At 36.0% G+C, this 24,707-nt stretch overlaps 1 protein-coding gene and 1 pseudogene across 22 annotated transcripts in view; both read left to right on the plus strand.

The window, feature by feature from the left end:
* The window catches only part of SLC8A1 (solute carrier family 8 member A1), a 414,873-nt gene that overhangs the window by 112,525 nt on the left and 277,641 nt on the right, over positions 1 to 24,707 (plus strand). The gene's annotated exons all lie outside the window — the stretch shown is intronic.
* The window catches only part of LOC129143111 (peptidyl-prolyl cis-trans isomerase NIMA-interacting 4-like), a 69,449-nt pseudogene that overhangs the window by 21,904 nt on the left and 22,838 nt on the right, over positions 1 to 24,707 (plus strand).

A 24,707-nucleotide genomic window follows, 5' to 3' on the forward strand; every position in this document is an offset into this window, starting at 1 on the left:
AAGATGGTGGTTTTCATTATGTCAGTTTCAGCAACTTAAGATGGTTTCACTTATTCATCAGTGATTTTTTTCCCCCAAATGTCCTTGGTAAAAATGACAGGGGCTATTTACTTAATATTAGTATTTCCCACAGCATAGCATTTTTGGTAACATAACAATTTAAGGCCCCTAGGGAGTATTTAGATGGTTTTTCATTCTGGTAAGAGTCAGATTAAAAATTGCAGTCTTTTTATTTTTTGAATCTAGACCTCTAGAGACGAGACCATTCCAGACCTGCATAAAATTCCTTCAGCCAACTTCTCCTTCAAGGATTTTGAGAAGGTCATCCTAAGAGCCTAGCCTAAGCTGCAGCAAGGTTGCAGTGGCCATAATCTACCTGGCGTGTTGTTTCTGTTGATTTTTCCCCAAACTTCTCTGATCCTAGTGTGGGGTATGTGAAAAAGGGGAGACGAGGGGTAGAGGAGGCCCTCACAAAACAGTGTCAGTGAATCTCGTATTTGGTTTTCCGAAGGCATGTTGCTAGCTGCAGATTGCTGTCTAGATTTCTTGCTGGGAAGCTTAATCTAATAAAAAATCTTTCAACATTTCTGCAGTTCTGTTCTAAATCAGTGGGAATCAGGTGATACTTGGCTGTTTTACCTGTTCTTTCCTCTTATATGACCATGAAAATGTTAAAATAATAGGTACTCCTGACTGATGAATCTCTGACAGATGCTTTCTCATTTGGGTCCCTGGGCTGTTTGTGACTTTACATTCCTTATTTCATTTTTAAAAGTCATTTTTCAAAATGTTTTGTCAAATATATAGATGATAGATAAATAGAGAGATAGAGTCTATTGCTTGATAAGCCACATTGACAAATTTTGCAAACATCAGAATCTGTTGCTTCTTCCTAGGCCAAGGGAAGTGTGTCATTTATCAATCAAACTGGGTAGTAGCAGTTGAAGAAGAGCTGTAACTGTCATCCTAGCATAGTTTATAACAGCAGAATATTCAAAACAAGCTAAATATCAATATGGGGATGGTTATGAAAATCACAAGGAAATACTATACAGCCATTTTAAAAGAATGTTTCAAATGAATATTTACAAAAAGATGTTCACATATTTTATTTCATAAAAGGGACTTTTAAAAATCATATTGACTATTCTATGATTGCATTTTTATAAAAATAAAATATGTACGTAGGAAATTTATTTGAAAATTGTGTTAGTGGGTAACCTTAATGGTATGATAGTGGATATTATTTTCTTCTTTCTGTTTATCCATATATTCTGCTTTTTATACTGAAATTGTATTGCTATTGTAATTCTTTAAGTTACTTAAAATTTAACTACATACAGTAGAAAAACAAATATACCGCCAATAACCAGGAACAAGACAGTACCATGACATATGGTGAGGAGTGGATCTAGATATGATACACGTGTTAGTAACATAGGTCAAAAGACTCCTGTGCTGGTAGTGCTGAGAGACTCCTCTAAAAAGCCAGCCAAACTGGAGGCCGGATCAGCAAGAGGAATTGAAGAAGCTGACCAAGACTAGGGAGAAGGGACCAAGGCACGTTGTACTTCTCTTGAGCCTGGAATCAGGTTTGCATTGGAAATAAGCTGGAAAAGAAAAAGTGGCTCCATATTTTAAGAGCTAAAAGACTGTGGGTACTTCTGGGTTACTTTCTTTCAATAACTGCAGAAGAAATGCTGTTTTTCCAAGCTGGCGCTGGTGTCAAATGAACAGAGGGTCTCTCCATTCTGTTATTTTCCTGGCAGTTGAAACATCCGTTGGCTCAGCTGTTTAATGTGTAAGTTCAGTGTCCCACAGGCCATTCTCCATAAGGCAGCAGCTACCCAACCGTGATAAATTTAGTGTCAGGTCTGCATTCAGAGCACACTGTGTCCCACTTTAAGAAATTGCCCTGGGTCATGTAGCTAGTTGTAGAAGTCTGTGCAAATGCTGGTGATTCCCAGGGAAGAAAGATAATATTTTTCTTTGACCTGGATCTCTGTTTCTATTGATTCGCAGAGTGGTTCTCCTGGTGAGAATCCTTTCCACTTCTGAATGCTTTGTGCCACTTGTCTCAGGGTAGGGCCTGAGTATTGTCACATTTATGAAACTATACATATGTGGTTCTGATATGCAGCTAGCATTCAGAAGACTGATCTGGAACGGTCAGGCTCGGCAAGTGTATGTGGATACATAGTAATGATAACATGAAAACTTTCAAGTGCGTAGATGGTTTCACACCCACAATCAGTTGACAGTGCTTCTTGTGTTGATTACCCACCTGTGAAAATGGATTTGCAGCAATTCCTCTTCCCTAGTCCTCATTGTGAGCAATGGAAAACTTAGTTGAGATGAACTTTGACTACGGAATGAGACAAGCCAATTATTCCATGTTGGAACTGCCTCTGAATTTTATTATCTATAATACTTGTTTTTATCAACTTAGAACACTGACCTGAAAGTCATAAGCTAAACCATCAATGGGCACATTAGCTCATGACATGTATACACTAGCAGCTGACAGTGGAATACAATTCAGAAAGAGAGAAAAGGAAGGGGTGGAGTCAGACACCTTCTTGGATATCTACTATGTGCCAGGAATTACTTTAAACACTGTGTATCTGTTCTCATTCAATCCCTACAACAATACTTCACCTTTTTTCTGTTCAATAAAATTAACTGATCCACGGATCCACTCTTTGCACAGAGCACTGAAATATTCTCATCAACAACTTTCAGTTAAGCAATATTTAGACATTACTTTTCCAGGGCCATAGAAATTGCAGATTTAAACCCTGAAACCTGTCAAACCTTGTGCAAACTGACAAAGCCCACCTCCCCTAACACCGTCCTGAACAGTGGATCCCTGTGGACTAGCTAGAAGATCAACCCAAAAAGTCAGGTCATTATCACTGGAATAATTGTCATTGATATAGCAACTACAGTTTCTCTTGCTGGTTTGCTTCTTTAACTTCTCTTCTTGTTTTTTTTTTTTTTTTTTTTGTTTTGTTTTTTTTTTAGTTATTAGAGATGATGGAGGTTAAAAGGATGCTGCTTAACAAAGATAAAAGCTCACTTAGACTAGTAACCTTTTTTTTTTTTTAAAGAAACATAGGATTACAGAAATATTTAATGAATTAATAAGGTACTTCTCAACACATTTTTTTCATTGCCAACTAGTTTTTCCAGGTTATGTACATAATTGAAAAAGTGTTGTGTTGCGTGTTATGCTTTGATGCAGTCTTGTTTTGTAATCCATTGCTTTCAAATTTCTATCATCATCTTCTAATGATCTTAAATTTGCACTGCGCTACTAGAATAGAATGATGGTATTATTACTATTATTATTGGCAGCAGAATTGAAATCTGGAGTATAAGTGGTGCGCTCTTCAAGTTACTGCCTAATTAACAAACACACTTCATGGATTGAGGATTTAAAGGGGAAGAATGGTCATGCTTAGTACAATTGAATGCATATTTGCTACTAATTACATATACCTCACATTTTCTCTTAGAGACCAACCGCTTTAAACATATTTTATTAAATGTTTTTATTATCCTAACAGAGATACATTCCTTTAAGGGTGTTTTCAGCAAAACATTCAAGTTTTCAGGAAGTATTATCTTTCTTTCCTTTTACCCCTTTCCCATTTCCGTGAAATTAAAATGAAATGCATAGCCAAGTGTTTGTTCCCAGAAGAAAATAATAATAAATATGCTGATTTTACAGAACAATATGAACAGTTATAAGGGTCTATGTAAAAGGCAGCGTGTGTTCATTCTCCATGCATACTATTAGTAAAAATGAATGGACTTTCTCCTCATCTGTTTTTATTTAGAGCAGGACCTTCTTGCATTGAATTTCCTGTGTAAGCTGTGTTCTAATTCTGTAAAGCCTTTGGTTAAGGAACAGCTCTGACTCTATATCCCTATCTTTTCCTTTCCCATGTCTTAATTTTGAGTTCTTATCACTCTAGTAATAAGCAGACTTTTCTGAAAATCAGAAATCCTGCAGTTCCACTTTAGTTTTTCTTTCTCTTCCACTACCTTTCTTGTCTTAGAACAGTAAATATGTCAGATGGGAACCTAAAGTCAACCTCTGTGCTGTCTTGCTCTGACTTAAATGCTCTCATCCAAGTAGGTGGCATTTCTCATGAGGGGCCAGACAGAGTTATGGAACACCACAAGCAGGGTAGCCTTCGGATTTGACTTGAGAAATTAGGAAGAATCTGGTGGTCCTGACTAAGAGTGCCAGTGATAAAAATCCAGGTGAGCACAGACCATTGTCATAAGAGGGGCCTGCACACAGTTCTAGATATGTATGTTTACAGGAATTCGTGGTCTGAATAGCAGGGCTAGATCAGATGTGAGATCTGATTTACCTAATACTAGAAAGAATGTAGTCAGTCAGGAGACTCAGGCAGGACTTTTTATTTGATAAAGAAATGAAACTGTTGATTTTGGTTTCTTCAATAGGATTTCTCTACTTCTTTTAGACTTCTCAAAAGGTTTTTGTTTCTTTAGTTGTTGCTTTTGTTGTTGTTCCCCTACCCTCAGAAGTAAGTAGATTAAGGTAAACTTTTGTCTTAAAGAGCACTGTCTAGTTAGTCCCTGTTTTCTGGACATCAGTGGTCTGTTAAATCTATAATCAGTAGGTGAATTTGTTTAGACAGACATGAGCATTTGTGCACATCTTTTGTGGGACTTTGCAGAAAAGAAGAGAGATGTTACCTCCTTAGCTCCAGAATCTTTTACTTCAGTGTCTCATTTCCTCTCTGGGATTGGGGTAGAGTTCTTGGCACAGAAGATGCTACCAACTGACTTTCTGGGAGTCTTTGCACAAATGACAACTTCTGTGGCCTTCAACTTCCCCAAGCTAGCATGATGGGTAGATTAATATGTTCCTTTTTGGCAGGAATGGGAACTAATTTTTTTTAAAGAAGGAGGAAAAAACACGTTGTGCTAAATCAGTGATTACTATGGCAACAGGCACTCTATACATGTTAGAAAAAAAGAAGAAAAATGCAATCACAGTTCTCTAAAGAGGAAGATAGCAGAAATAGGTTCACAAACTTTTTTTTCAAAAATCAATAAATATGTAGTAGGCATCCACTATATGCTCTGTATAATCTTATCGAAATGTCTAACAGAAACTTGATGATAAAACCAAATCTGCCATTTGCTTGCTACTGTTCTGTTTCAGAAATTCACTCACACACCACACACACACACACACACACACACTAACAGAAAAACCACAAAGAAAGAGTACATACCATATTTTAAATAAAATAGTTAAATTTCAGTGCCCTGATGAATCTACGTTAGAAAAAGCAAATATCTTACTAGCTTATTGGGCAGAAATACCCAAGTTAGAACAAATTACTCTCCCTAGAATGGCTGTATTCACCCCCCACCCCACAAAATTCAGGTGTTTGCATAACATGTTGCAACCGTGTTGGACACATAGTTCTTAATGTTAGTGCAGGGTTTCTCAACTTAAGCTCACTTAGACTAGTAACCTTTTTTTAAGCTCCGTTGACATTTTAGCCCAGGTCATTCTTCTTTGTGGGGGCTGTCCTGTGCGCTACTGTAGGATGTTTAGCAGCATTCCTGAGCCCTACGCAAAATGTCAGTAGCATCCCCCAAACTGTCACAAGCAAAACTGTCTTCAGTCGTTGACACATGTCACCTAAGGGGCAAGTCACCACTGGTTTAGAGCTACTGGTTTCACGTAACCCAGCTGTGTTCTCAGGGCTTGTGGTGGGATATTTGAAATAACCCATTGCCATGAAAAGGGTAATAGGCATAAAAATAAAAGCTGAACTTTATAATATTTTGGTTGATTGGGTGATTTAGGTTATGACTATTAGTGATTTTGCCAGTTTGGCTCTTTTATGACAGATCCTGTTATGTAAATAAAATCACTAATTTTCCAACTGTAGTATCTAATTGTTACAAGCTGAATTTTGGCAAATCAAATGACACAAGGATAATATTCCAAGTCTTTATTTTTTCACATTACACAGTTATCCCCCTAATTAGTTTTGCTGGGAGCACCCTCATATGGGTTTATATGGAATTGGAAACGATGTTGGTAAATTAGAGAGTACATTCAAAATTATGACTACACAGTGGAAATAAGAATGTAATAATCTTTTACAGCAAAGGCTGTACAGATTGTTTTAAAGGATTAAAGAAACAGTGAACTAAGGGATGACAGAAAATCATTTGGAACATAGCAGTTCCACCCTTGAACCTGTAAATATCACATTATAAATTTTATATGTGAGATTTTCATTGTATTATACTACCAGATAAAGCAACCATAAACATAGATTGCTAAGTTTCTTAATGCACATGCTTTGAGAAATGACCTCAAAGCACAACTGGATAGCTGTTGGGATTTTTTTCCTAAGTAATACAGAGCTGTGAGGTTTGAAGTGTGTTCTAATCATTGTACTTTCGGAATTTTCAGAAAAAAATAGAGGTGATGCTAACTTGTATGTTTTGGATTTTGTAACTTTGTTCTTGACATGTTATAACTCTGTAAAACAGAGCTATAAAATAGATTAGACAGTTTACATATTTTTTAAAATCTGAATGAGTTCATATAGTTCAGCTAAAGATGAGACACTGATAAAATTCAGTCAGTATCACCATTGATTTGACAACATATTTCTCCTGCTCCTCTTTTGTCTGCTGACTCGTGCCAGCAAAATAAAGTAGATTTACTAGTACGCTATAATCTTTAGAGTTCTTACAAGGCACAAACAGTAAGTATTTAACTCTATGCAGGGTAAGAATAAGTGAAGTGAGTAAAAAGTAGTGTAATCTGTCCCACTTTAACGTAAACATTAATGTAAATATTAATGCTGAAAGGCCTCCTTTGCTCCACAAATCATAACCGTGATTTTTTATTGTCCTCTTCTCCGTTTTCTTTTTTCCAGTACTGTGATCATTGGCATTTCATTACTAACAAACAAGAGGGAATGTGAAGAAGGCAATTTAAAGGTTATATCAAGGAATACAAAATCTTGGAAGGCTGTGGAACTTTCAAAGAAATTTTTAGTAAAAGCACACAGCAAATTGGTAGATCTTCAGCAATTAGCACTTACCCACGACAATTGATACCAGCCTGTTATGTCAAGCTGCTTGTGATACCACATAGTATTACTAAGATGCATAGGATCATTTCATTTTGCCGACTTTCATCAATAAATGAGCCTAAATATTTATGTTTCCTAAACTTCCCAAGATATTTCTCTTCCTTTCTTGAAAATCTTTAGGAATAGAGGAAGTTCCTAGCTATTGGTTCTCTGTTGAGTAATGCCTAGTGGGAACGGGTAGATAAGATGGCCTCTTGAGATTTACTCTTATTTGAATGTGATGATAAAGATCTTTAGGTTTTCTTGCTTGCTTGCTTGCTTGCTTGCTGCCTTTCTCTTTCTTTTTCTTTCTCTTTTCTTTTTCTTTCTCTTTTCTTTTCTTTCTTCCTCTCTTCCTTTCTTTTTTTCTTTCTTTTCTTTTTCATTCTTCCTTCCGTTTGTTCATTTGTTCACTCTTTGTTCATTCTCGCTTTCTTTTTTATTTTTCTCTTTCCTTCCTTCCTTCTCCTTTCTTATTTTGTTTGTTTGTTTGTTTGTTTTTTTAAGAGAAGGCAACCAGCATTTTGCTGTTTCCACTTAAGGACTGAATGAGAAGAAATAAGTCAAATTTGATCATCGATACTTTGTATTTATGCAGAACTAAACTATTCTAGTGACAAAGGACATTTAGTCACTGGGGCGATATTGGTAGAAATGAAGCCTAGTGACATGAGGCTGAGGGCTCTGCCTGAAAATGTGGAGCTCTGGGTTTTGGTCTTTGCATGATGTGGTTAACACTTTTTGTCTACCTGATTTATTTTGTCATCTGACATGTGAAGGTATTTGGTTTCAGTGCCCCCTAAATTTTCCCTCAGGTTCTATAATTTGAGGGTCTGGGACTAAGAGTTCCAGGTTGTGGATATGGAAGCAGAATGATTGCTCCAGGGGCTCTTCTAGTCTCAGAAGCTTTGAAGTAAAGACTCTGGGAAAGAAAGAGCATGAAAGTCATAATGCTCTTATAAATTTTTAGGGATTTACAGGAGAAGTATTTATGGTTCCTGTCAAATTCCTTATGGCTCTATGATTACTTCACATTGAATGGAGGGAGAGAAATTCGGCTGTAATCTCCTAGTTTGCCACTAGCCAGAACAGTTGGATTTTCTTCAAATAGGAGATTAGAGCTTCCAGAAAGTATTTCTAGTTCCATATGCTGCTTTCTTTTAAAAGGACACTTATTCCTATTTATTCAAATCCCTTTATGTCCCACGAGCATCACTTTCCCTTTCTGAGTAGCAAATAAACTGCTTTTCTTCAAAGTCTTTCTCCCAGAATGGAATTACTTAATTATTTGTGAGTGTGCATATGTACACACACACATACACACAGACATATGTGTGTGTGTATATATATATACGTGTGTGTGTAATATATATACACACACACATCTACATATATATTTATATATATATATATTTTAAGGAGAATAGAATGCTCAACAGGAAGGATTAGTAGAGAAGCATACTTTAAGAGCCATATTTTTCAAGTTAGAAAAAATCCAAAGGTAATAAAAGCAACTTTCATAAAATGGTTGATCTTGTCAGTAATCTTTCTAGAAACATCTCCACAGCATGTTAAACTGCCTCCAAATATATCCACAAAGAGCCGTGTGGTAGCTCCCATATTTATTGTTTGCCCTTTCAGGCAATTTGCTACCTGAGAATAGAAATGCCAAAATAAGATAAAAGGTCTATCAAATTGGGTACACAGATCTTTTAAAAAATTTACTCTACATTTTCTTAAGCTCACTTGGAGTGATTGGACAAAAGTGTTCAGATTGAAATGGATGCAGTCCCCTGATGTTAAAATGTTGCTGGGACAAAAGTTACATATCGGGTTGTTAAAAAAACATGGCGGAAGCCTCTGTGGACTGTGTATATGTGAAAATGGCACATTTCAACAGCATGATCTGTCTATAGGATAAGATGGTGGTTCCTCAAGTTGAGGGGGCATCAGAATAACCTGGAGGTTTGTTAAAATACAGATTGCTGAACCTCATCCTCAGAGTTTATGACTTAGTAGACCTAGATGGTATGCAAGAATTGACATTCTAGTAAATTCTCAGGTATTTCTGAAATTGGTGGTCCAGGGACTCTACTTGGAGAACCACTTGAATCATAATTATGTTTCTGTAACTATTTAGAATAATTAGCAGGAAGCAGGTGAGAAATTGCCACAGACTTTGGAGCTGAGGTGAATCAGCCTCATTTAATAAACATTTTATCCACAATTGAAAGTTAAAAAAAAAAGTGGTAAATAACTATATGATTCCAAGCCAAGTGACAATTGCAAGCTGAACAGAATCTGCTCCTTAAGGAATGTCGCTGAAGAGTATGGGAAACGATAGGTGAATCTGTCACTTCTAAAAGCTTCTAAAACAATTACAGTTTCTACTAATGCTCTTACTTTACTACAGTGACTAGGTTGTGTAATCCAGATTTTCTAGTAAAATGTTTCTTCCATTACAATTGCCTAATAATACATTACAACATATCTATATTATGGAATATTATACAGCCATTAGAAAAAGGAAGATTCAGGAACTTTCAATGAGGAGGGAAAATGTTTGTAACATGTTAGTTGGTAGAATACCAGATTCACTGTGTGTGTATGTGTGTGTGTGTGTCTATAAATTGGAAGAAAATATTTTATTAGCTTTGGTGATTTGGGGAGACCGGCTGATTATAACATTGATTTTCTTTGATATATATGATATATATATCATATATATCATATATCATATATATATTTCCCCAAATTTTTAAGTGTCCATCATAAAAAAAGTATCTGAAAACAATTTCTCATAATTTAAACTTTCTTTTGCTTCCCCACACCTAGGTATGAGAACCACAACTGACATGGGAATTGGAAAGGGAGTGACATGGGAATTGGAAAGGCAGCAACATTGGAATGGGGGTAATTTTCGTGGCTCATTCAGTTGGATGGTCTGGGGTCATAGTTTTTATTGGTGGGACATAAAAGTAGTCTAAGTGGTAGACTTGGGATTTTTGGTAACTGACACAATGATTTTTGTAACCACATTTTGTCTCAGTGTAGCAATTTTATTTGCTAAAACTTACAATTAATGATACATATTTTAAAATGTCTGTTTTATCTTTCAGAGTGAGGAAAATCCTGGAAGCTTAGATTAGATTGTAAATATGAAATATTGCAAACTGATGGCTTAAGGCTGGCACCAAAGGGTTTAAGAATTGAATGTTCGTATCACCCTCTACTAAATATATAGGACACTTACCGTGAGACTGGGGATTAGGGATTCACAACATTATAAAGGGTAAAAACAAAATCCTTTCTATACAGCCAACTATTGATCTCTACACATTGTCCGTATAGCCTCTCTGTTAAATACGCCTATAAATAGGATCAACTTTGAAGTAGAAATATTTTAGGTTAAGCTTCAGGCCATCCCTGTGAACTTTATTTACACACACACACTCAAATATATGTATAAAAACCTGCAAAAAATATATAGCCACATTTGTGTAAATATATATACACACATATATACGTATGTATTTATATACACATTTCTAAGACAGTGTGATAGGTGAACACTTATGTTTCCTAAACTTTAGCTTCATTATGTTATCCTTTGTTCCCTAGATTCACTAAATATTTAACAGTAGGCTCAAGGTCTTAAGCAATTTTCTTATCTGATTTTATTCCTATTTAATAGTTTTATCTAACACACCCGTTATTTGGGTATTTGGATTCTACTTGCTTTTTGATTTATTTACTTTTTTCTAAGTCATGTTGTTTATTAAAATTAACAAAATGTTTTAGAGTTCTCTTTGTTTTGCACATCGCCAAAAGAGCATTGTTCACTTTGCGTTATTTGATTTGGTCCAAGCTTCTGAATAAAAGAGGAAATTTATAAACAGAAAATGTCCAACAAAATTGTCAAAAACCAGTGTGTTTAACAAGAACGTTTACCCAAAGGACATAAATTAGTGATGACACTACATACTGTTGCTTAGATGCATAGAGTGATTTTCTTTGGTCCACTCTCATCAGTAAATGAGCCTAACGTTTTAAATGGGTCCTTCTCATGGTTTAGAAGCTTGAAGTTAGTATCAAAGGAGATGCTCTTCAGTATTTTCTCTATCATTAGTCACTTCTTGCAATGCTGTAGAATGAAAAGTAAGATACTGCTTAAATGAACGTCATCTTCTAGGAAGCGTGCTGTCAGAACTCATTATGCAACAACAAATATATATCTTATGTTTCATGGGGACACACACACATTAATGTGATCCATAAAACATTTCCAAATGGTTTCTATATTTTGTAGCAATTCAAGTTTAAGCAGTTTTATGCATTTAATTATACTCTCAAATGTTCTGCCCTAATCCCTAAAGCGGGTTTTGATGATTTCTAAGGGGCACTACTCATCAGTGGCATAAACATTTGTTTATTTGGCTCAAGTGGGAACATTTTTCACCATGACTTGCTTTGAAAAGAGATTATATACTTTTCAGTCACAATTTGGAGATGCCAATTTGAGACCCAAAGTAGCTAAATTGATTAACTGGTATGAGAGATTCCCTTAGTTAGTAGCCCATCAGTCTCAACTAATTCTTTTTTTTTTTTTTTTTTTTTTTTTTGAGGCAGTCTCTCTTTCTGTAGCCCAGACTGGAGTGCAGTGGCATGATTTCGGCTCACTGCAGCCACCACCTCCCAGGTTCAAGCAATTCTCATGTCTCGGGCTCCAAAGTAGCTGGGATTACAGGCACATGCCACCACTCCCGCTAATTTTTGTGTTTTTAGTAGAGACAGGGTTTCACCATGTTGGCCAGGCTGGTCTCAAACTCCTGACCTCAAGTGATCCACCCCGCTAGGCTTCTCAATGTTTTGGGATTACAGGCATGAGCCACCACAACTAATTCTTAAGTACCCCAAGTTAATATCCTCCTGATAAGTCTAGTTCAACATAATTAGCATAGATAGTTTATTATGAAAATATAGCTATAAGGTCTAGGATGCCCCTTTCTTCAGATAAATAACAGTGAGAACAATGCAGAAGGAATAATCAAGGTACTCTTAGGTAGTTTGTCTGCGAAGTTTTGTATCTGGTTTCAATTAGCTTTGCAAAAATTATGGAAAAAAAAAGTTTGAGTTTTGGAAACTTTAGCCAGTTCATTAAAAGCTTGTATCTTCCCATCCTACCCCTGTGTGAATAGAATATATCAATTTCTTTATTATCTCCTTTGCTTCTCTTCTACATGCCACAGTAATGGGAAGCTAAAATAAGGTGGTGATCTATACTTGCAGCATTTCTCTAGAGAGAAGGCACACAAAGAGGAACAAAATATCCAAGTAAAGATGTAGACCCTGGAAATACAATTACTACAGAATAAAGCTAAATAAAATACAAGGAAAGAAAGACAGAGATGGAGGTTGAATTCTGAGGTCCAATGCTCTGTGAGGTCAGCCTTTGGAACATACTTGTTTCCAATGAATCATTCATTCTTTGGATCTTCATAAAGGTTGTTATGCTCATGTACAATTTGATCTCTGTGAATTTTAGGATCCAAGTTACTTAAGATATTCTAGTTTCTCTTTATTCAAGTGTACACCATTGGAGAGTTTAAAGATAATATTTGCATTGAAGTGATCTGCTATAGTAGAACCACCACATATTGAAGATAGACAAGGAAGACAAAATGGTAGTTTGTTGTCATTCATGGTATTTTAGGGATACATTATTTATGTCAAGGGGCAAAACTCACAAAGCCACAAAACAAGAAAACTGGCCTGTTTGCTTATAAAACCTCCAGCAATGAGGAGTAACCAATGCTCATCCATCATGGGTTCTGTTTCCGTACATGAATATATGGACTTACTGACTTTTCCTACAATTATTTATTAATAATATAGTTGGAAACTTAACTGCATTGTTTTCCCTTTATTATTTTTTTTTTTGGTGTTTAAATTTCATCAAGTAATTAGACCCAATACCTTGCTTTGTATATCATAAAAGGGTAGTCCCATTATTCATTATCTCTTTTTTCATTTACTTGATGTTAAATAAAAATCCTGATCTAAAATAGCTTTAGGCTTTATTTTTCATGCATTCATTCTTTGGTGAGATTAAATAATGTAAAAGCCTTATATTATTTCTCAAGCCTTTGTCCCAAGGTCTGAGAGGAAGCCTCAGGTTTGAGCCAAGGAAAGGAATTCCGCTACATTGACCTTTATTGCTCTGTTATACACACACACACATTTACCATTTGAAAGTAAAATAGACTCATTATAAAATTCTGGAAAATATCTAAACTAAAATAAAATAATAGAAATTATCTCCAGCTGTATTAATAACAGGTAGTCATTTAAGATTTCCACGTATTTCCTAACAGTCCTTTTTGTTTTTGTCCGTGGGCATATGTAAACTTATATTTCAAAATTAAAATTATACTTTATATCTTGATTATATTGTAAGCATACTCCATGCTATCAGATATTCTTTTAAAACATATGGTAGCATTTATTTGGAGCTCAAAAGCAATACCACTTCAATAAGGAAAACTCGGAGAATTTAAAAATTTATAAAGATAAAAATGAAAATCACCTATTATAATTCAGAAGGTTTACATTTTTGTGAATGTTCTTTCTACCTCTCAAATCTTTGTAGTGGTGGAATAATATTCTATCATCAAGTGGATTATCATTTTGTGTACTTTTTTTTATTTGGACATTTTATAATTTCCAGGACTATTTTAATTTTAAAAACCATTGTCATTACATATTTTACACTTATATTTGCCAAGCTTCTGTTTTAAAATAGATTCCTTTAAGGGGATTTACTGAATCAAAAAGCATGAAGTTTAAAACTTTTTTTAGTACAGTTTAGCAAACTGCTCTCCAGAAAGACATTTGAAAGATGGTACATTAAGTGTTCAGAAGTTTCCTTGGCTTCAGCCTGCCAAAGTTTAAACTTTGTTTTATGTTGCTCCTCATAGTACATTTTTTTCCTTGTTGATATGATAACTTTTACATTATATTGATGTTATTATTATCATTATCCCATGTTTATCTCTATTATAAATCTCCTCACCTATATTTATACTTCTGTCTTTTCGTAGCAATTGATACAGTTTCCAAAAAACAGATACTTTGAAAAATGGTGATTTGAGAGAGATTAAAAGAGAAAGGTAGGAAAAAATAAATGAATGTTTTAAATCCAGTATTCAAGACAACTTTCTTTAAGTGTGGCTGATCACTGAAGGAGAAGGAGAAAAGCCCAGAGTTACAGTAGTATGTCTCAAAAACTGTTCCTTATAAAACTTGATTAGAAAAAAGGAGTTTCCTCCTCGAGACTAGGATTATTCCTATTCCATCTTCTATTTGCAGAAACAGTTAAGAACATACTCGCTCTTAAAAAGGTGATAGCAATTAATGACCGTACTATTTGCAATTAACTTTTCATCAGTACAGGATCAAAAGTACTATAAGAGTTGAATTTTTGAGTACTATAGGAATTGAATAGTGGCATGTCATTTATGATTATTTTAGAAATATATTTTATAAGAAAGTACTATATCACTTAGATTTAGAAGAACTCTATATACTTAAGGAGAAGTGGTGGCAGGCATTAGGAAAGAGATTTGACCTTGATTACGCAACCCTTGTGAAATTACAAGTGCTATTATAAGTAACAGTTGTTAATCTACACAAGTAAAGCCTTGACTCATCTGACCACAGAAAAGACAATAATCGCAATAGAAGATAAAATGCCGGGAAAAAATTGTAAAAGCTAATACATTTTTAAATGCCCAAATGTGAAAGTAATGAGAAATTAGGTTTTTAAATATTTTTTGGTTTCAAAAGGCTTTCATCCAGTCCTTGAAATTTTTTAACAAAACCTCTCTGATACATAATTAAAAAATATAAAATATTCCACCAAAGATCATGACAAAATACAACTATAATATCATGAAGAAATGAGCATAGTAGAAACCAATAGGTGGTGCAATGATGGCCAAGTGAGTCCATTTCTTATTTATAGAAGAATTTAGTTCTGTCTTCTATGTTCTTTTTGAATGATGATGATGTTGATGTATAGTGTACCTTCTTTCAAAAATAATTAGAGACTGTTGCCTTCTATACCCATGATTCATGATGCAAGGTTCTGTTCTGCTTGAGACTGTCTCATTGTATTTTCATCAAATTTCAACAATCTACAAAAGACTGTGCTCGATAACATACAGAGTGAATCAAGAAAGTTTCTAGTTAATACAATAAATAACAGTTTAATAATTCTTAACATTTTTTAAAATGTTATTTATTTATTTTAGAGACAGGGTCTTGCTCGGTCTCCCAGACTAAAGTGCAGTGGCACATTCTTAGCTCACTGCAGTCTCCAACTCCTGGGATTCACGTGATCTTCATGTGTCAGCCTCCTGAGTAGCTGGGACTACAGGCCCACCATGTCTAGCTATTAAAAAAAAATTGTAGAGATGGGCTCTTGCTGTGTTGTCTCGGCTGGTGTAAAACTCCTGGCCTCAAACAATCTTCCCATTTCAACCTCCCAAAATGTTGAGATTGCAGGTGTGAGTCACTGCACCTGGCCAGTGCTTACCATTTATTACTTTATAGTGAATTGTAAAGTTCGCAGATGCCCTGTTACCAGATCTGTGAATGACTGAAGATTCACTCTTGGATATAGGACTACATTGTATCTCTAAAATTTCTGTTAAGGATAATGTTTACAGATGCTATTAATTGTGACAATTTCCCTATCACACGTATGCATCTCATATACCACAGTCTGTGACTTCTGTGGATCTGTACCTTTGTTAAATAGTGTCTTGCCAAATAAATTGACAAAATCCATCAAATGGATTTAAGTGACAACTATTTAATATTTAATACTTGTTTATGTATTAAGTATTAATTAGTTGGTGTGACCTTGAGCAAATTTTTTTATCTAAGATTTAATTTTTTTCTCTGTTAGTACCTACTTCTCTAGTGAGTACTATCATAGTTGTAAATCTAGAAAGAGATAATTTATATAATTATTTAACACAGGTCTGTCACATGGCAAATATGCTCATTGTTATTATTTTTATTACTAAACTTGAGTGATGCTCTCTACCAAAATATGAAGCAGAATGACAGTCACCAAATGTCTTTGGGATGGTTCCTGTGTCAAATGTTTCTTATAAACATGGCAAAGGATAAGAGCAATTCTAAAATATGATGTTTGTTATTTTGTTGTCCAACTAAGGACAAAAAACATATATCAAATTTGTTCCAGTATGTAAAAGTTATTAAGTGACAAGTGAGATACACAAACAATACACTCTCCAAATTTCAAAAAAAGTGAAAAATTCATGAAACTTTGCTCCATGATTTATATTTATTATCTACAACGTGTCTGTAATCTTTAATTTGCCGATTTTGAATACAAGGATGTGTCAAAAGAGAACATATCATTAAAAAACAAAATCAAAGTAGGGATAATAGGTCCAGATTCATTTAGTGTTTTATCATTGGGTACCTAATTTGCCAAGCACTATGTGCCACATTTATATGTCAACAATAAATGCCATAAGACAGGTTGTGTATTAAATAGTATAAAAGCAAATATAGTATTCATCAAGTGTTCATTCAGATGAATTAATGAATGAATCAACCAAGGAAGACATAATTATAATAGAATCCCTCTTATATTCCTGGTAGTTAATCAAAATGTCAAAGTAGGAATTTTAAATAATTTTAAAATAGACATTCTATTTTAACTAAAACATATAAATGTACATTTATTCACTTCTATTTTAGTAGAACAATTAAAGCTTTTCTTTAAGCAAAGGTCCACCAGTTGTAAATTTGTGTTTTCTTATTTGCTCAAATCATACCTATAATATACGATTTTCAATTTTAGTTTAGATGGTTGCAAGGCAATGTAATTGCAGAGTTCATACATATTTTGCCCAGTCTTTTATAATTGTCTTCTTTACATCAAATCAGGCAGTCAAAAGAAAATAATACTAGTCTTTACTGAGTGTTTATTAGTACTTACAAGGCATTCTGCTTGTTTCTTATAGGGATAACTGTTTTAAAACACTCATATTTTATTCATTTGAATAATATTTAATCAAATTATGGAAATTACGGTAACAAAAGTGATGTAAACAGGTTATGGAATAAAAATACTGACCCTTGGCAAATGTGCAGTTCTACCATCTGGATGTACCTGAAGACAGCCTACTAGGTGTATGTACTCACTGTGCTACAGAGAATGTTCAGTTCACCAATAAGTCATCATTAAGTCGAGATTGGTTAGGAGAACTTCTACTGTCATGCCTTTCTGAGCTATAATATGCTAGACTCTGTGGCAGGTCATTAAGCTTGGCCTCTTTGGATGAATTCACAGTCTAGTGAAGAAGATATGTCAAGTAATAATTAAACTAATTACAATATTAGTGCTACAGTAAAGAAATGTGTGTTACTGAAATGCCAGGGGTTCTGGTTAGGTCCTACTGCTTGCTGCACAGAAAATCAATCACTGAAACAATGATTATTGTTAGGGAAGAAAGCTTTATTGGGTGCTGCAGCCGAGGAGATAGGAGATCAGTCTCAAATCCATCCTCCTGACTGACTAAAATCGGGTTTGTAGAGCAGGGAAGAAATGTAACTACATGAGGAGAACAGGAATTAGGGAGGGGAATGGAAGAGGAGTTGGTCAACAGGAAGCAGGTGGTCAGTTAGGCAGTCATGATAGGTGAGGGGTGTGCCTTCTCTTTGTCCAGATAGTGATCTGGAAAGTTTCAGTTCCTTGATACTTTCTAGGAGGCCCAATGGTTGGTTTCCTGAAAAAGGAACTCAGATAAGACAAATGTAACTTTCTCAAGTTTTAAGACTGGGAGAGTCCACTTCCATGTTTATTTAAAAGAAACCATAAACATCTGTTCTATAGGACAGCTGGGTCCATTTCATAGTTATCAGAGATCATGAAGGAAGTTTTGACTAACTTTATGGAGATGGGAAGAATGGGGCCAGGTAAAAGACATTTGACCTGAATTCTGTGAGATGAATAAAATTTTGACAAAGTGAAGAGAAAGAAATCTGTTCTGGAGATATGAATTGAAGGTTCATAAACTCATGGAGAGATGTGAGAAGAGAAAGGAGTTGTGAAGTTTGTCCCACAGGAATCTCTAAGATACTAGGAATCCTGTTATACTTACTTTAAGAGAAGTATACAAGGAGTGTTGTGGAAGGACAGGGAAATGGAAAAGTTAATTTCACCCAAGCATGTGGGTGGGTGGGTGGAGCATGTAGTGGATTGGGAAAGGCTCCCTGGAAGAGGTGACAGTTCAGCATTCATCATGCAGTAAACCATTTCAAGCAGGGCTGGTGGTATTGCCGAGTGCAGCCAACCCCCGATTTTGATGTTTGGAGCAACCAGCTGAGGTTGTTGATGTGGATATACAATCTAGAAAATTTGGCTCGCCTGGTTGGTGGAAATTTTTCTTTAATCACATTCTGCTATAGGAAATGAAGAGGTTTGGGGAATTGACCAATCCTAAGTTTCTTCAGTCTAAGAAAAACTTCAAACTCGGACACTGAAAGGTGTGGAAAATCAGTGAGTCAGAGAGAGGAGAAGAATCTGGCATGTCACAGAAAGTGAGACATTTTTACTGCCCTACTTTGGATCCCATACGCAGGGTGATTTGTTGAAAAGTAGCACATTCCCTGAAGAAGTAGGACACCTGGTAACCCTCATTTTAGTAGGGAGGCCAGATCTAGCTGTAGCCAGGTTAGTAAGTATTTTCTCCTTTTCCTTTGTGAAAAGCCCCCTCAGATCCAGTGTGGACCATCATTGCTCAGGAAATTCTATTAAGTTTAATCTTTGAAATCGCAGTAAGTGTAGCAATAACATAATTAAGGCACTCATCACTTGCCGTAAGCTACTTTATTTTGCTTTAGGATGATGAAGTGTTCTTCAAGTGCAGCTGGTGGAACCCACTTGTGCCGAATAATTAGTAATGATTTCAGTCAATCCTCAACCAACAAATCAAAAATTATTTTGCATCTATCTCATAGTCCTTGGTGTTAAAAAAAAATGAGATAAAACAGATAAGTTTGTCTTTTTTTCTAGTGAAAGTTCCTTGTGAAGACTATAGAGATTCTTGAAGAAATTGAATAGGCTGTACATCCATTGCACATGAATGCCTATGCTAAAGGCATTTCATAGCAATTCTTAGGATTGATTTATTATTCTTCCAGGCTGTTATGTAAATAGACTGTGAAGGCAAGGGCCTTGCATCCTTGGCATATATATGAGTGTGACTCTTGCTGTCTATCAGCATGGCCTGGGGGCAAGCCCTTGACCTCTTCAAGCCTCAGCTTTGTCATATGGAACATGAGTACAAGGATACTTGTTTGGTTTACCTCTTGGCATTGCTATTGAGATAGAACAACAAACAGTGCTTTGTAAACTACAAAGCACTGATCAAGCTAAATGTAGTAAGCCAAAATTTTCCATGATTTTCATTGTAGACATTATGATATAATGTCAGAAAATGTGCTGACATGTGGTATCAAGTGACATAAATAAGACTTAAAGTATTTTATTAATTTTCACATCTCTAACAGTATGAGACCTACTAGAGCTCTTTCCTTATGGCTCCATATTGGCAAAATATTTGAGTGAGCCATTAAGTTTTTACTGTGAGTATATGTTTTACATTAAGTTTAGCCTGAGAACTTTAATAGATTTTTAAAAAGACTTCAGGAGACTTCAGTGGCAAGTTTTGAAGATGCTGCCACAAGGAAAATGTGGCTCTGGGAAAATGAGCAAAGAAGAAGCCTCTTAGAGCACCAGTGCTGACATAAAGGCACAGGGTCCCAAAGGTGATGGTGATGCAGTAAACAGACACATTCTCTGCAGGGGGAAAAAAAAAAGGCAAAATCATGAAGGCTATGGAAACATTAGTCTGGAATGAGATTCAGTGAAATGGCTGCACAACATAGTCAAGCTAAGGACAGGCAAGGGGGCGACTTGGGTTAGGTGACCAGAGGGTTCATGGGGGACACTTTTGAGAAGCACCATTTGCCATGCTTATAAGTGGGATGGATAAGCCTGTATTTATAGATCTCCTGGTTAAGACAAAACTTAAGTATCATCTTATTATGGTTGAAGGAAGAAAACAAAAATCATATGAAAAACTGAAGAAAAAAGAATTCAAGTCATCTACATTAGCTAAAACTTCTTAATTGTGACAGAAACTAGCGAGGTATAGAACAGTAGTTTTCAAAGTGTGGTCCATGGATCAGTAGCAAGGACATGACCTGGAAACTTAGAGATTCAAATGATTAAGCACCACCTCAAAACTGAATCAGAAATTCTCAAGAGAGGGTCCAGTAATTCATGTTTTAACAAGCTTTCCACGTGGAGTAAATAACAATGGGGATTTTAGGTATTTGCATTTATTCACTAAAAAATTATTAAAATGGCATCTATTATGAGCCAGATGCTATTCTGGAAACTGGCGGTAAAACAGTGACAAAGATGGACAAAGAGCCTGCCCTCATGGAGTGAACATTCCTGTCTGGGAACAAAACAGTGAACAAATAAATAGTGCATTGTAAAGTGGTGATAAATGCCTAGCATGAATACAAGTTAGGCAGGATAAGGAGATACAGTGTTTGATACTGCTACTTTAGAATATGGTCAAAGAAGACCTCTCTAGGAGGTGGCATTGAGCTCAACCTCAGCAAAATGAGGGGCAAGGCCATTTTAAAGAGAGAAGTGAGTTCGCTGGGCCAAAATAGGAATTTAACAGGAACAGGAGCATGTGTGTGATACCTGGCTGAATTCTTTCTGGCTTCTGACCTCTACTTCTCTCCATGTGTCTGACTCATTCCTCTTTCTCTGCAGATGACAGGCAGCTTTCCCTTCCACAGGAAAGGTACAAACTATTATCAGCTATGTGAACACTCTGACTTGGTTCTAGTTTAAAACTCCCAAGAAATAATGCTGATTTTCCCAGACACTCCTCTGCTCAAAACTCTCCAGTAGCTTTGCACTTCATTGATAGTAAAAACTCCACAAAGCCTGGCCTCCTGTTACCTGTCAGACCCATTCTCCCCATCACATACTCTACTTCAGCCATCTGGGCTTCCTTCAGTTTTTCTAGGTCTTGTACTCCAAGGTTTCTACTCACACATAACCTTTGCATTTCTTCATCGTTCTGCCTGGAACAATTTTCTTCCACATACCTGCTTAACTCACTCCCTTCTTGTCTTCAGGCTGTTATTCAGATGGCACTTTTCTGCAAGAGATCTTCCTGAAATCTAGGAAATTGCAGCTCCCATGTCCTTCCATATACTGTTTCCCCCTGAGCACTTATCAATATGAAATATACTAGGCATTTCAGTGGTTTTGCTTATTGCTTATTTCCCTTTCACCAGAATTTAAACTCTATAAAGACATAGATTTTTATCTGTTCTGTTCACTGATTTATCACCAGCTCCTAGAACAACGCATTGCATACAGCAGGTTATTAATACATATTTGATGAATGAATGAATGGATGACAAAGAGTACAGGATAATTTTCTTTAAAACCTGTGAAATGAAGTTGGAGTTTGTGGTAGAAATTATAAGACAATAAGAAGACTTCGTTACAACAGGGTGAAATAAAAACATTTTGAATTGATGACCATAGGACACAAGATTTCAGTCTTATTCTGCAACTGAATGGCCTTGAGGAAGCCACAGAAACTTTGTAGGGCTCTACTTTGTCATCTATAATAGGGAGAAGGTAGTAGAAGTAGACCTGATTGGAGAGGCAGGAGAAGACTAAACAATATCTGCAGTGCTTCCAGCTCCCACTCATACTCGATGATGTCGTATCTAGAGACTAAGACCAGGTATGTGGACCAGAGGTTTTTATTATCTATGGTGGAAATCTATTTTAAATTACTTGAGAAAAAAGCAGGTGGTGCATGTGTGTGTAGATTCACTTTGAGCTCTGCTCTAGGGCTGTGAGTTAGCATCTGAAGCACACAATTCAGAAGTGAGACTTCAAGCACTTCAAATATTTTTATATTAGCTTTTTGTTGGTGCATGGCAAATTACCAGAAATATAGTGGCTTAAAACGACATACATTTGTTATCTCAGTTTCCATGGATTAGAAGACCATGCAGTGTTTAACTGGGCTCCCTGCTCAGGGTCTCACAAGCCTGCACTCAAGGTATTGGCCAAGGCTGGGGTCTTATCTGATGCTTGGGGTCCTCTTCAAAACTCATGTGGTTTTTGGCAAAATTCACTTTCTCGAATCCATAGACTTCATGGTGGCTTGCTTATTCAAAGCCAACTGGAGAATCTCTTTGAGTTTCTTCTTTCAGTGAAGCCCTGGACCCTCTTCTTAATGGGTTACCTGATTAGGCTAGGCTCACTCGGGATAAACTCTTTCTTGATTAACTTAAAGTCAAATAATTAAGGACCTTAATTACATATGCACGCTTTCTTCACTTTTGCCATACAAAATAGCCCAGTCTTAGGAGTGACATCCCCTTGCCTTTGCCATATTCTATTCATAAGAAGCAAGTTGTATGTATTGTTCCCACTCAAGAGAAGGGAATTATATACATGGTCATGGTTCATGGGGGTCATCTTAGAATTCTACCTATTGCATAATAGAGGGCATGGTAATTATAATAGACATATGGAATAAGTTTCCGTTTTGGAAATTACAAGTATTCAGATTATTTAGTTGACAGGAGAGATTTTATAAGCCCTACTCCTCCTGCATTAAGGACATATAGAATCTGCTAGCCCAGCTGCTCAATACTTTTGAGGCAGTTAGTACACAGAGTCAAAGCATCATCGGTCCTTGTCTCCCATTTCACTGGGGCCTCCACTGGCTAAGTGACTCTATGGTTGCCTGGTCCTGTTGTTTGTTGGTTGCATCTGCCACAGCATGAACTTTCCTTTCCTTTTCCTTTTCCCTTTCCCTTTTCCTTTCTTTTCTTTTCGCCATTTTTGAACTTGACTGAAATGCATGAACATTGCTTATGAGGTAAATGTCAGAGTGACTGACAACAGAGAGTGAGACCTCCTCAGATTTACAATGTCTATTTTGTGCCTGTTTGTAAACAAGTGTGGAAGATTCAGCAGAATTTAGTCTGAGACTTGCTTTTATAGAACAGAACATTTGATAGTGAAATTGTAGGCGAACAGACCATAGCTACTGTCTATCTCTAATCCCAGGTGACCATGATTATTTACCAAAATATTGACAAGCAAAATTGGCTTAGGTTAGCTTATCTGAGACAGAAACCATTGAGGTACAATGTAAATTGTACATTGTTAGATGCTTAAGGTTGGCCACAAATACTAGACTGATAGGTTAACAGTTAAATCACAAACTTATATTGCAATCAGTGAAACTTAAGAGGAATGACAAAGATGTTGGAAAAAAATATATTCTAGAAGAAAATTTTAGGTTTGAGAGTCTACCTCTTCATTCAACATTCTAGATATACTGTTGAAAAAGTCAGCCTACAAATTACAACTTTTTATTTATTTATTTATTTATTTATTTATTTTTTGAGACAGGGTCTTGCTCTGTCACCCAAGCTGGAGTGTAGTGGTGCTGTCTCAGCTCACTGTAGCCTCTGCCTCCTGAGCTCAAGCGATTCTCCCATGTCAGCCTCTGAGTAGCTGAAACTACAGGTGTGCACCACTGCGCCCAGCTAATTTTTGTATTTTTATAGAGGCAGGGTTTCCCTGTGTTGCCTGGGTTGGTCTTCAACTTTCGAGCTCAAGCAATCTGCCCGCCTTGACCTTCCAAAGTGCTGGGATTACAGGTGTGAGCCACCACTCCCAGCCTAAGCATATAACTTGATATATTTGTCAAGTGATTAACTTGTTTCAGTTTCTTCGGGAGTGGGTCTTAACTCATCTGAAATCCTTAATATCTTTTAGGAGAATAATTGACTAGACCACCCTTAGCCAACTTTACTTAATTCTATCTGTGGTAATGATCCTGGAGTCATATACATGAAAGTTTAATGAGGACTTTATGGTATTTGATACCATGTTGAAAAGGAAACATAAAATTCTTCTAATAAAACTATCCAATTAAAATGCTTATTTTTTAAAATGAGCTGCACTTTACTAATTGGATATATTGTAAGTAAGTTTGTTAGGAAAATTCACCCTGCTCCAGAATCCACTGGCTTAAAATTCCCTAATTGGATTGGAAAATAAACCAAACAAACCAACAGGAAGATAAATATTACCAATATTTTGAGTCAGTTCTGTCTTGAATTCATCAAAGCCAAAGGTACTAATATCTGTGTTTATGCTGTTCTTAGGGTTTCTGTTTTTTGTTTGTTGTGTTTTGTGGTTGTTAATTAACTGAGCATTCCTTCAATCTCTAAATTTCTTAAAAATATCAAGTGTGTCTTGTGACCACCATCAGCTGCAAACACAGCATCAACTTACCAAAACAGAGTCTTTGGTGATTAATCCATAATGACAGGGCTGTTCTCCCGACTGATTAAATTCATTATCAAGCAGCCAGA

The sequence above is a fragment of the Pan troglodytes genome, chromosome 12 (genome assembly GCF_028858775.2).
Source record: "Pan troglodytes isolate AG18354 chromosome 12, NHGRI_mPanTro3-v2.0_pri, whole genome shotgun sequence".
NCBI classification, from domain to species: Eukaryota; Metazoa; Chordata; class Mammalia; order Primates; family Hominidae; genus Pan; species Pan troglodytes.